At 42.4% G+C, this 13,045-nt stretch overlaps 1 non-coding gene across 1 annotated transcript; it reads right to left on the reverse strand.

Moving 5' to 3' along the window:
- Positions 1 to 505: 505 nt before the first annotated feature.
- Positions 506 to 612, reverse strand: LOC120250778. Its single transcript, XR_005533116.1, has one exon. It is a non-coding gene; the product is annotated as a small nucleolar RNA R71 (small nucleolar RNA).
- Between the last annotated feature and the right edge of the window lie 12,433 nt (positions 613 to 13,045).

Here is a 13,045-nt window from a genome sequence, read left to right on the forward strand (position 1 = left end):
TTCGATACTAATTGAAGAATATCCTAAACTTGAATGTATACTCAGAAAAAGATATAAAGAACCTGTGCAAGAACCGCCGAATCTAGCTGAAGTGGAAGTTGAAGGATCTGACAACATGGCGGAACAGAATGAACAACAAAGAACACTCTCTGATTATGCTAGACCGTCAGTATTGGGGACACAATCTAGCATTCTGTGGCCCGCAATCATAACTCAGAATTTTGAGCTAAAGCCTTCATTCATCCACATGTTACAGCAGTCCGCACAGTTCAATAGTTTGGTCGATGAGAATCCAAACAGTCACATAGAGAATTTCTTGGAAGTGTGTGATATGCTCAAGATTAATGGTGTTACGGAGGATGCCATCAAGTTGGGAGCCTTCCCATTTTCCTTAAAGTGCAGGGCGAAGCAGTGGCTATACTCATTACCTAGAGCATCGATCACTACATGGGAGGAGATGGTAGATGATTTCCTTGGCCGTTATTTTCCTCCCACAAAATCTGCAAAGCTTAGGAATGAGATCGTGTCCTTTGTGCAAATGGAATTGGAGTCTCTATTCGAGGCATGGGAAAGGTTCAAGGAACTCCTCCGAAAATGTCCTCAACATGGGTTTCTAGAGTAGATAATCATTCAGACTTTTTACAATAGTTTAAATCCAAGTACAAGACAGTTACTTAATGCAGTGGCAGGAGGTACTTTATGTAGTAAGACCCCCGGAGAAGCCCGACAATTAATTAAAGAAATGGGTTGAACAGCTACCAATGGAATGCTAGGGAGAAGAAGAAAGTGGCCGGCATCCATGTGATCGATGAGGTTACATCGTTGGCGGCCCAAGTGTAGGCATTGAGTAAGAAGTTAGACACTATAACTTCTTCAAGATTGGAGGCCGTAACGAGTTATGATGGATGTGGAGCGGGATATGTCCCATCTGATTGCCCGATAGCTGTTGGTGGTACACCCTCCGTTAAACAAGTTGACTGTGTGGGTAATGCAATGAGAAACTAAGGCAATCCGTATAGTAATACCTACAATTCAGGTTGGGGGAACCACCCTAATCTCTAATGGAACAACCAAGGGCAGCAAAAGGCCATCGCACCATCGGGTTTCCAACAACAATAAGCCCCGAACATGGAGAATAGAGTTTCAGGCTTGGAGACAAGGATGACCGACTTAGAGAAAGCCTTGACCTAATTTGTGCAATCATCGGATACATGGTTCCAATCAGTCGAGGCTACACTTCACAACAACACCGCTTCATTGCAAAACCTAGAAAATCAAGTGGGGTAAATCGTAAAGTCTCTATTGGAGAGAACACAAGGAAGCTTGCTGGGTAACACTGAAACTAATCCACAAGAGCATGTGTAGGCGACCACTTTGAGAAGTGGTCGTGAGGTTGAAGGTATGCTTCCAAGGGAGAAGACAAATGTTGAGGCACCGGAGGTTGTAGAGGTTGAGAAGGGAGCAATTAAGGAGACGAAGGTGGCAACCCCACCTTACAAGCCAAGAATCCCTTATCCCTTTAGACTTAAGAATGACCAAAATAATGAGCAATATAAAAAGCTCTTGGGTCTATTCAAGCAATTGCACATCAACATTCATTTAGTGGGGGCATTGACTCAGATGCCTTGGTATGCTAAGTTCTTGAAAGATCTATTGACCAACAAGAGAAAGTTAGAAGAGAGTGCATCAGTGATCATAGATGCCTCTTGTTCGGTAGTTTTGCAAAAGAATATGCCGAACAAGAAAAAAGACCCGGGAAGTTTCATTATCCCATGCAACATTGGCAATTTGGATAAAGAGATGGCATTGACAGACTCAGGGGCCAGTATTAATGTCATGCCATACTCTTTCTTTCAAAAGTTAGGCTTAGGAGAGCCTAGGCCCACTCGGATGACTTTGCAATTGGCAGACCAGATGGTGAGACATCCGAGGGGCATCATTGAAGACGTGCTTGCTAAGGTGGACAAGTACATATTTCCTGTAGATTTCATAGTGTTGGATGTCGATGAGGATGCAGATGTTCCTTTGATACTAGGGAGGCCATTCTTGCACACTTCCAAGGCATTGATTGACAAGGACAGCGGGGAGTTGACACTAAGGGTTCGAGATGACAAGCTCACATACCGCCTCACCGAAACCATGTGACATTCTCTTGACTTTGATGATACTTTATATTTTCTTGACACTACTGATGAACTAATCGATGAATATGTGTAGGAAATGTTGAATCCGGACCCATACGAGGGGTTGCTAGACCAAGATGAGGAGAACGAGGAACTAATGATGCTTGGTCTAGAAGAGAAAGCACTACCTACTCTGGGGATCATGAAAAATATGCTCCGGAAGATGAAGTGAGCGAGAAGATGCAACAAGAAATGCCCCAAGGCTATTAGGGATGTGCATGAATGGAAAAAAGGTGACAAGCCTTTAAGTGGTAACAAGCTCGACAACTCTCCCTCTACCTTCAAGAGGTTGTGCTCATTATGCTATCATGTCATGGGTAAGAAAGAAACCTTCATCTATGAACCCCCGTGAGGTAAGACAAGGTACGTCAAGCTAAGTGACATTAAACAAGCGCTTCTTCGGAGGCAACCCATGCACCTACTGTTTTGTTAGTTGTTAGTGTAGTGTTTACATGAATAAAACATTGAGTGTTGGTGTCTATATGCTTTGATACATTACTGTGATTTTCTTGTGGATGAGTTGGTGTTATCTTGTGGATGAGTTGTTGGTCGTTTGAGCTTGTTTCTTGTTTTTCTCTGGTATATTTTGCATGATAGGGTAGGCTCTGAGTGTGTTTGCATGTTCAGGAATTTTTTACAGAGCCTGTAGAGTTTTCCAAAGCATCAAGATAAAAAGCATGGGCGTGTGGAATTTCCACACGCTTGTGGGTCTTTATTGAGAGCTCATCAAGAGAAGGCACAAGGGCGTGGACTCACCCCTGTGAATGACCTTGCAATATTCACACGTCCGTGGGTAATTTCCATACGGGCGTGTGTATTCCTACAAAGACTTAGAGATTTTTCTCTAGAAGACAGAGGGGCGAGGACTCTCTCTTGTGGATGACCCTGTGATAAACACACGGGTATGGGTAATTTCCACACACCCGTGTGGATTTTTGCAGAGGAGCTATCTTCCATCTCGAGAATACACAGGGGCGTGCGAGTGACCCTATGAACTAGCCCTGTTCATGTCCATGCCCGTGGGGAATTTTCGCACTGGCATGTGAAACAGTTAGAGTTTTCTCGGGTTGGATGGAGAAGACAAAAGGGCGTGTGGATGCCCCTGTGGGGCAAGCGCACGGGCGTGGGTATTTTCCGCACACTGGTGTGTATGCATTCAGAGAGATGAGTTTCTTCCCTAGAGTGCACAAGGACATGCGTCTATCCCTGTGAGTCTCTCCGGTAAAGGCACACGGGCATGGGTAATTTCCACACGCCTGTGTGGATGTACAAAATTTCAATAGACGCAAGTTCTCCTTAAAATCTCTTTGAGTTTGTTTTTTATTATCCTCTCAAATTCTCAAAGTAGGTTCTTGATCATCTGCCTAGCCTCGCACCGCTGATTTTGAGGGTCTTTATTCAATCTCCATGCCGATTTTCAAAGTTTTCATACCCATTTCGTCTGAAAACATTTTACCCTCTCTCTTATTCGCCATTTATTGTTTTTATTGGATTAAAAGTGGTGGTGTGATGAGAATTTTCACTCTAGAATGGATTATGCATGTTTCGAAGGAGTTTAGATGTGGTTTTAAGTTGTATTTTGACATTATTAACATGTGGTCGTGCGATTTTCACACCCCGCAGGTCTACATGGGCATGTCGAATTTTCACATGACAGTGTGGAATTTTGCAGTACTGTTTCCTGAGCTTCTATGGTCATTTCTTCATCAATTATTGCATGTATGGCACCGCGTTCGAAGAAGTAAGAGGGTAAGAGTCTAAGGGAGACTCCATCTGAGCTAGCACACATTGAATTTTCGAACCCCAACCATGGAGACTCATGTTTTGACAGTCTCGTTTCGTGGACTTGAGTGTGCTGATTGAGGTCCAGCTAGGCGATGAGTGGGCTGATGAGATTGACAAGTTGTTAGTTGTGGGAAGTTGGCGGAGATTATTGTCAATCCGAGAGCCAGCTATCCGGCCACTATCATTGGAGGTACTGCCGTCCTTCGAATTTGAGCAGTTGTATGGGAGATTTGGCATTCTTGATGTCATACAGTTCAGAGCATTCAGATGTTAGTTTACCATGATTATCACTGAGTTTTCAGTGCGTATGGGCTTGTATGACGAGGCATATACAGATACATAGGAGTATGGACACTTGCCAACGGATTATCTCGGCACCTTGACCCCACAGCAAGCTTACCAAGCTTTATGTGGACATGGGCAGTATGAATCGGGAGTGTCCAAAGCCATATGTTTGTCCCGGCCAAGCTACAGACTTCCTGAGATATCAAGGCAAAAATGGGAGAGTGGGAGTATTATTTGCTGGACCCTACTTTACTAGACATATCCTGGGGATGGGCCTTGTGGATGCTATCAGGGGAGCCAAAAAGACAGTTATCCTTGCTCCTTTTGGACTTGATTCAATCAGGATAATGGTACTAGTGTACAGATATAGGCCTGGAGCTTACATTTTGGCTACATCTCCTATAGAGAGTGAAGAGGGCGGAGGAGACGCAGCGGAGGTTACGCACCAATGGAGACCGAGACCCCACGGTGCACGCTCATCTTGTCCCGAGCTTATGATCATATTGTGATGCTTGAGAGTGCTGTGACTATATTATGGTCTGAGATCAATGAGATTCGAGTGATACAGTCAGCATGGTATATCGATGTGATGCCCCATTTCGACAGGTTACAACAGCTATTGATTAGCCAACCTCCGGCTCCTCCGGCTTCACCATCACCAGATCCACAGGCATCTTTTGATTATCCAGTAGTAGCAGAGCCAGAGCATGACACCGATACTTAATGCATCGTTCTTTATTTCTTTCTTGTTATCTTATTTTGTATTGTTGTTAGAATTGCACGACTCAGAAAGGATTTTCCTTCTGAGTATGTCTTTTATTTTCATTTTGTTGTCTCGAGTTGTATTCATTGCTCTATCTTTTATATACTCCGGTTGTTTTTTGTTTTTATTGAGCTTCACTGAATCTCCTCATGTATGAGTGCAGATGGTCTTGTGAGTATGGGAATCGAGAACTAGTTATAGACACGGGCAAGGTGTTTTAGCACTTGGCCACGTGTGCTTCACAACCCGTTGGAACATCACTCGCAATGATTTATCTCCATCCAATGCAATAGTAGGAGTCAGGAGAGTATTGTTTCGATTACTTATCCCACATATATTCTTGATTGATATACATTATTAGTGAGCTTGCATGGATACATTGGGGACAATGTACAACTTAAGTATGTGGGGGGGAGGGGGAGTTCACGTTGCACACATCTTTTATATAAGTTTTGATTGACATAGATGATCACATAGCCAATGGCGGTTCACCTTAGTTGCAATGATTGTATTCTTGAGTTTAGGAGAATTTTTAACATTGAATGTTCTCATGCTATATTTTTTACATGAATTTCTAGGAATTGTTTGCCAGAATGACACTTGTTGCACTACTCGTACTTTAAACTCTTTTGGAAGCTCACGTTTAATGTTAAAAGGACTAGTTAGTGTTACTTATTTTGCTAATTCTGCTGAAAATATATATATATATATATATTTGTTGTTTGTGCATTACGGGTGGAAAGAGCTACCACCTATGTTGTATGTAGCTACTCTCATAAGTCGGATACTAGTTATGCCCTAATTAGAGAAAGAGCTATCTCATGGGATGAGTGAAAGCTACCACCCTGGTAGAAAGAACTACCACTTCAAAAATGTGAAAGCCACCTTAGCGGCCGCTTGGGGAAGGGCTACCTTAGAGGATGTGTGAAGCTACGACCATCTTTTTATTTTGTTATGTTTTGTAGATAAATAAGTACCTTATACTTAGGATTTTGAGGACTATACTTTGGGTTGAATTGAGTGACTTTACACACACTTACACGGTTTTGAGTTTGTTGTCCTTTTTTATTCAAGTTTTTTGCTAGAGCATTGATTTTTTTTTATTTAGTGTTGAAATTCCCCTTACTTGTAGAATGCTCTCATTGCATATTTTGGTGAACCTAAGGGCAAGTACTTTCAATATTTCCTTCTTCTATGTTTAAATGTGTATTCCTTTGCTTGAGGACAAGCAAAAGCTTAAGTGTAGGGGAGCTTGATAAGTGCTTGTGTGATAAGAATGCGAAGTGTTCTTTCCATATGATTAGCATTACTTTTATCAGGTTTTAGCACTAATACTTGTGCATTTGTGTTACTTTAATGCATGAGCTTGATAAGTGCTTGTGTGATAAGAATGCGAAGTATTCTTTCCATATGATTAGCGTTACTTTTATCAGGTTCTAGCACTAATACTTGTGCATTTGTGTTACTTTAATGCATGTAGGGTTATGAAGCTAAGTATTGAGAAAAAAAGCCAAAAGTAGATCGTGAGCACACTAATTGGTGGAATCTTGGAAGGAACAAATGCGAAGACACAAGTGGGGTCTTATGATGGGTGAATGTATTCCAACCTCCGTGCACTCAAACTATTACAATGAGTCGGAGGGGCACGAACGCAGTCACATTGGCGTATCCCGACTTGTGCATTGATAGCAAGATCTTCACCAATGAAACCTTTGATTGATGAAGAGTTGCGATCTATGGCATAAACGTGTGCCCGTTTATGTTGCCTCGGTAAAAAGTGTGGAATTAGGAGTATTTTGGCAAAGTACTGCAGCAGGATACTGTAGCATATCACTATAGCAAAGTATTGTAGCAGTCCCTGTCACAGCTGGCCAGTAACAGATTTCCAGAGAATCCACACAGGCCCTTGGGGAGAATCCACAGTGATTCAACCTGATTTTAGGGATCTTTTTCCCCTCTTCCCTTCCACATTTCTCCATCATTTGCGAAGGCGTCGGCTAGGGTTTGGAGACAGTTTTAGCAAGTCTTTGGAGTGGTTTTAGGGATTTGACACCGTGATTCACTTAGAAGAAGGTTATTGGGGGAGCTTTTGTCGACATAGATTCTGTGAGGTGTGCCCTAGGCCGGGCAAGGGGACCATTGGAGAAGACTTAGCTACTCTACAAGACCATCGACATGACTACTGAGGGGGTTTTCTGATGGAACACTTGTTGTTACTTTCAATTTCATTGTTGATTGTATTGTGCTCCATGGAGAGCTAAACCCCCTAGTGCGTACTTGGATTTTGTAAACCCTAGAATGTTATTGTTTCATTGATCTTTTATTATGCTTTCCTTAATTGATGTTTCAATTGAGTTCCAATCTTGAGTGCTTGTGGAATGACTTCTCACCTAGAGTGGCACTAGGGTTGAGAGTCCATCTTAGTAACCATTGTAGATGAGTGACACACTACGAGGGTTAGACATTGCTTGATTGGAGAGGGTTGAGAGGTTGAGTCAAGAGATAGCGGAGTGTCCCTTTGCCCTATCGTGTGATTTATCCTTCACCCATTTCCTTGAGTTTTTGGCGGTCACAATAGAGTGAAGTTATAGAGGATGAACTCCGCTGGGGCCTAGTTGCGCGAGCAATAGAGTGAAGCGTTGAAGGGACTCTAGTGTCTGGGGCTGACAAGGTCCCCTTGCGTATATCCCGCAAGTGCACGGGTTTGTCGAAGTAATAATCCCGGATGAGCGGGTATCGAATCCACAGGGAGTAGGGAATAAAAACACTTAATCCGCTTCTTAGCTTTGTGAAAGATCAGTAGTGATAAGTGTGACAATGATTCAATTCTCAAAAGTAAAAACAACAAGTAAGAGAGCACGAGTAAAATAGGAGGTATGGCAATCGATAAAGATGGGGTACTCGGATAATGCTCCGCCTAGTATAAAGTTTCAAGTGCAAGAGCCCTCTATTATGCTTCCAAATTAATGCAATGGTGAGTCATGGAAATCCTTAATTACATAGTCCCAAATCTAAGGTCAACTATGCCTAACTCTATACATGTCCCGGAGGATAGATTAGATAACCTCTCAACCTCGCACTCGAATAGAGTTGCAATGAGCTCTAGGGATTCCAAGTGATAAATCTCTTCCTAATTATAAACCTAACCCTTTAGTCCAGGCGGATGGTCCCTAACCACAATTAAGCCCAAGATACTAAGATCACCTCAACGCTTCACTCCGTTGCACGCGCAACTAAGCCTCAGCGGAGGGTCATCTCTTAGACCATTCACTCTATTATGGCCACCAAGAACTCAAGGTACGGAGGTAGAATCTATCACGTCGGAGGAGAAAGGGGACGCTCTTGTACCTCTCGACTCACCCTCTCAACCCCCTCCAACCTAGCTTTGTCTAACGCTCGTGGTGTGTCACCCACTCACAAGATTACCAACAAGAACTCTCAACCCTAGTGTCCCTCTACGGGAAATGTTCATACAATCAAGCATTCAAGGTTGGAACTCACAACAAACATCAATTAATTGAAAGCATAATAAAGAGATTCAATGAAACAAATACATCCTAGGGTTCACAAATACCCAAGTACCCACTAGGGGTTTAGCTCTCCATGGAGCTAAGTACAATCAAAGAAATAGAATGTAAAAGCAATGAATCCATAGAGAAACCCACTCGATAGTCGTGTTGATGGTCTTGTGGAAAGTCCTCTACTCGTCGTCCAAGGATTCCCTTATCCGGTATAGGATACGCCTCGACGGAAGCACCCCTACCAACCTTCTTCCTCAGGAATAACGATGTCGGAGCTATAGAACCTCTCCAAAACTCTAGCCAATACACCTCAAAACCCTAGCCGAAGCCCTCTCTCAAGTAGGGAAAAGATGGAGAAAAGAATGCTGAAATCGGGGTTGAATCGGCTTTAAATAGGGCTGGAATCGGGTGACCACACGGGCCTGTGGATTTTACACACGCCCGTGTGCAATTTCCACATAGGCGTGTATAATTTCCACATGCCCGTGTGGATTCTCTGAATTCTTGTTATTTCGACCGGCTGTGAACAGTAACTGCTACAGTACTCCCGAATCCACTTTCATCTAGGTAACATAAACGGCCACACGTTTATGCCATGTATCACTTTGCTTCTTCAATGACAGATAAGTTGATGGAGATCTTGTTCTATGTACATAAGTCGGAATGCTTGAGTGTGACTGCCTTGTGCCACTCCAAATGGTTGTGCTAACTTAAATACGGGGAGGTTGGCACACACTCTAGCATCTCACACCCGACTCATATCTTAGCGTTTGAACTTTAGCAAGATTTCCTCCAAAATAGGTGCATTGTGATCAACGTTAGCTTCTTTCCTTCATAATTGGTTTCACAACCCAACCTGCATAAAAGTAAAATAAAAACACACATATTAGTGTAAAAACCCGAAAAAAGTAATGCTCAACATAAGGAAAGAACGCTTCGCATTCATATCGCACAAGGACTTATCAAGGGCTTAGTTGCGCGAGCAATAGAGTGAAGTGTTGAAGGGACTCTATTGTCTGGGGCTTAGTTGTGACTCGGGTTTTTAACCTGGACCAGAGGTTTAGGCCTATACATAGGAAGAGGGTTTATTACTTGGATTCCCTAGAACTCCATGCAACTTTACACATCATGTTCTTAAGGATTTCCATGACTCATTGAGCATTGATTAGGAAGTATAATAGTTGGTCTTGCACTTGAAACATTAATCCTACGGGGAGCATTACCTGAGTACCCCACTTTTATCGATTGCCTTACCTCTCACTTACCTTTACCCTTCATTCTTGTTTCTTTTTATCTTTGTTTTCATTACATTTTATCAACATTATCATTGTTCACTTTCACGTGGTTAAGTAGAAATTTAAGTATTTTTACTCCCTACTCCCTGTGGATATGATACTCCACTCACATGGGATTTATTACTCGATAAACCCGTGCACTTACGGGTCACATGCAAGGGGTGTTGCCAAGTGACTCTCATATAATAATTATCAGGTACATGCTATGGATTCTACTTGTGCCCTCAACACCTAATAACATCTATGGGAAATAAATATGTTAAGTTTTGCAACTACCCTACATCAATCACAACTATGGCAATCAACACACACCAGGTTTTACAACTACAAGTATGCAAATCATGCACACCAACTTATGTAATATAAGTTTTAACATAAAAAAATAGAACAACATAATCATTGCAAGAGACTAAATCAACAATAAATTAACATCTAAGTTTATGATTTCGGGGCACCAGAGAGAGGTTAGCCCCTCATAGGTTCACACAACATTGGAAAGAATAAGAAAATAATCAAGTATAAATCCATTGACTCCCTATTGCTTCTCAATCAATCTAATTATGCTCCAATTATCTAGTTTTTGACAAAGCTCCACTCCAAATTTCACATATGAATCCTTGCTCTAATCCCTCAAAGGAAGATGGTGAAGTTCACCCAAAAGCCACCTCCAAAATACCAAGATTAACTCCATTTGAAACCCTAACTTTGGGACTTAAAAAGGTGTTTGATAAGTTCTTGTGCGCTAAGAATGCGAAGCGTTCGTTCCTTATGATGAGTATTACTTTTGTCAGGTTTTAGTGCTAATACGTGTGTATTTATGTACTTTTATGCAGGTTGGGTTGTGAGGCCGATTATTTGTAAATGAAGCCATTGTAGATCGCTTAACGCATTATTTGGAGGAGATCTTGAGAAGGCTCAAATGCGGAGACATGAGTCGGGTTTAGAATGCTAGAATGTGTGCCAACCTCCTTGTATTCGAGCTAAGGTAATGATTCGGAGGGGAACGAAGGCAGTTTTATCCTAGTATTCCGGCTTGTGCATATTTAGCAAGATCTCCACCAACGTGACCGTTTATTGAAGAACCAAGATGATCCATGACGTGAACGTGTGCCCATTTACGTTACCTAGATGAAAGCATGGATTCGAGAGTATTTCAAGCCGTACTGTAGCAGGGAACGCAGCAAAGAACTGTAGCAGGTACTGTTCATAGCCAGCCGAAGAAGGAGCGAAACAGAGGAGCCACACGGGCGTGTGGAAATTCCACATGCCCATGCGTTAATTCCACAGGGGCGTGTGGAATCTTGATTCCAACACTATTTAAGGCCGACTTCAGCTCTGATTTCAACATTCTTTTCTCCATCTTTCCCCAACTTGAGAGAGGGCTGCGGCTAAGGTTTTGAGACGTATTGGCTAGGGATTTGGAGAGGTTCTACGGCTCCAACATCATCATCTCTTTGGAAGAAGTTTGGTAAGGGAGCCTCCGTCGGATTGATTCCACGAGGCGTATCTTATACCGGACAAGGGGATCTTGCGACGAGTAGAGGACTCACCACAAGACCATCGCCACGACTATCGAGGGGATTTTCCTACGCATTGTTTTTTTTATATTTGATTTCATTATCGTTTGTATTGTGCTCCATGGAGAGCTAAACCCCTAGTGGGTTCTTCGGTATTTGTGAACCCTAGGATGTATTAGTTTCATTGAATCTTTTTATTATACTTTCAATTAGTTGATGTTATTGTGACTTCCAATCTTGAATGTTTGATTGTTTTAATACTCCCTTAGAGTGACACTAGGGTTGAGAGTTCATGTGGTAACCCTTGTGAGTGAGTGACACACCACGAGAGTTAGACAAAGCTTGATTGGAGAGGGTTCAGAGGGTGAGACGAGAGGTATAAGAGCGTCCCCTTTCCCCTCCTGTGTGATAGATTCGACCTCCATTCCTCGAGTTCTTTGCGGCCATAATAGAGCGAATGAGCTAAGGGATGACCCTCCGCTGGGGCTTAGTTGCCTTACCAAGGCTTAGTTGCAACGAAGAGAAGCATTGAGGTGATTTTAGCATCTAGGGCTTAATTGTCGTTAGGGACCTTTCTTCTTGGCCAAGGGTTAGGTCTACAATTAGGAAGAGATTTATAACTTGGAATCCCCAGAGCTTATTGCAATCCTTCTTACGAGTGCGAGGTTGAGAGGTTGTTCAACCTCTCTTCCGGGATATGTAGAAGATTAGGCTTGGTTAACCCTAGATTCAGGGCCATGCATTAAATGATGTCCCTGACTCACCATTGCATTAGTTAGGAAGCATAATAGAGAGTTCTTGCACTTGAAACGATTTTCCTAGGTGGATCAATACCCGGGTACCCCATCTTTATCGATTGCCTTACCTTCTCCTTTACTTTTGCTCTCTTTCGGGTTGTTTTACTTTTGAGAATTGAATCTTGTCACACATATCACTATTTATCTTTCATATAGTTGAGATGCAAATTAAGTATTTTTATTCCCTTTTCCCTATGGATACAATACCCCACTCACCTGGGATTTATTACTTTGACAACAATGTGCACTTGCGGGGAGCCCTGTCAAGTTTTTGGCGTCGCTGCCGGGGAATATACGTTTAGAGATACTTTACACTTTTGTTTCCTTAGCTATTCCTTTATCCATTCTATTTAACATTTTCTTTTCTATCATCATTCTTATTTGTTTTCTTTCCTTTGTGCAGCTTCAGGTTGATGACCTGAGGGAACCCCTCAATATTGATTGAAGGAGATCCCGAGCTTGAAAGAACACTTAGAAGAAAAGGGAAAGGACCTGTGGAAGAACAATCTAATCTTGCTGATTTGGATGTTGAAGGGTCAGATAATATGGCAGAACAGAATGAGCAGCAGAGGACACTCTCTGATTATGCTAGACCCCCAATTACAACTCAGAATTTCGAGCTAAAGACGGCATTCATCCACATGTTGCAGCAATCCGCACAGTTCAATGGTTTGGCCGATGAGGATCCAAATAGTCACACAGAGAACTTTCTCGAGGTGTGTGATATGCTCAAGATAAATGGGGTGACGGATGATGCCATCAAGTTGAGAGCCTTCCTATATTCCCTAAAAGGGAGAGCAAAGTAGTGGCTACACTCATTAACTAGAGCCTCGATTACTACATGGGAGGAGATGGTAGAAGCTTTTCTAGCCCGTTATTTCCCTCCTGGAAAATCTTCA

Source organism: Dioscorea cayenensis, chromosome 19 (assembly GCF_009730915.1).
Source record: "Dioscorea cayenensis subsp. rotundata cultivar TDr96_F1 chromosome 19, TDr96_F1_v2_PseudoChromosome.rev07_lg8_w22 25.fasta, whole genome shotgun sequence".
Classification (NCBI taxonomy): domain Eukaryota; kingdom Viridiplantae; phylum Streptophyta; class Magnoliopsida; order Dioscoreales; family Dioscoreaceae; genus Dioscorea; species Dioscorea cayenensis.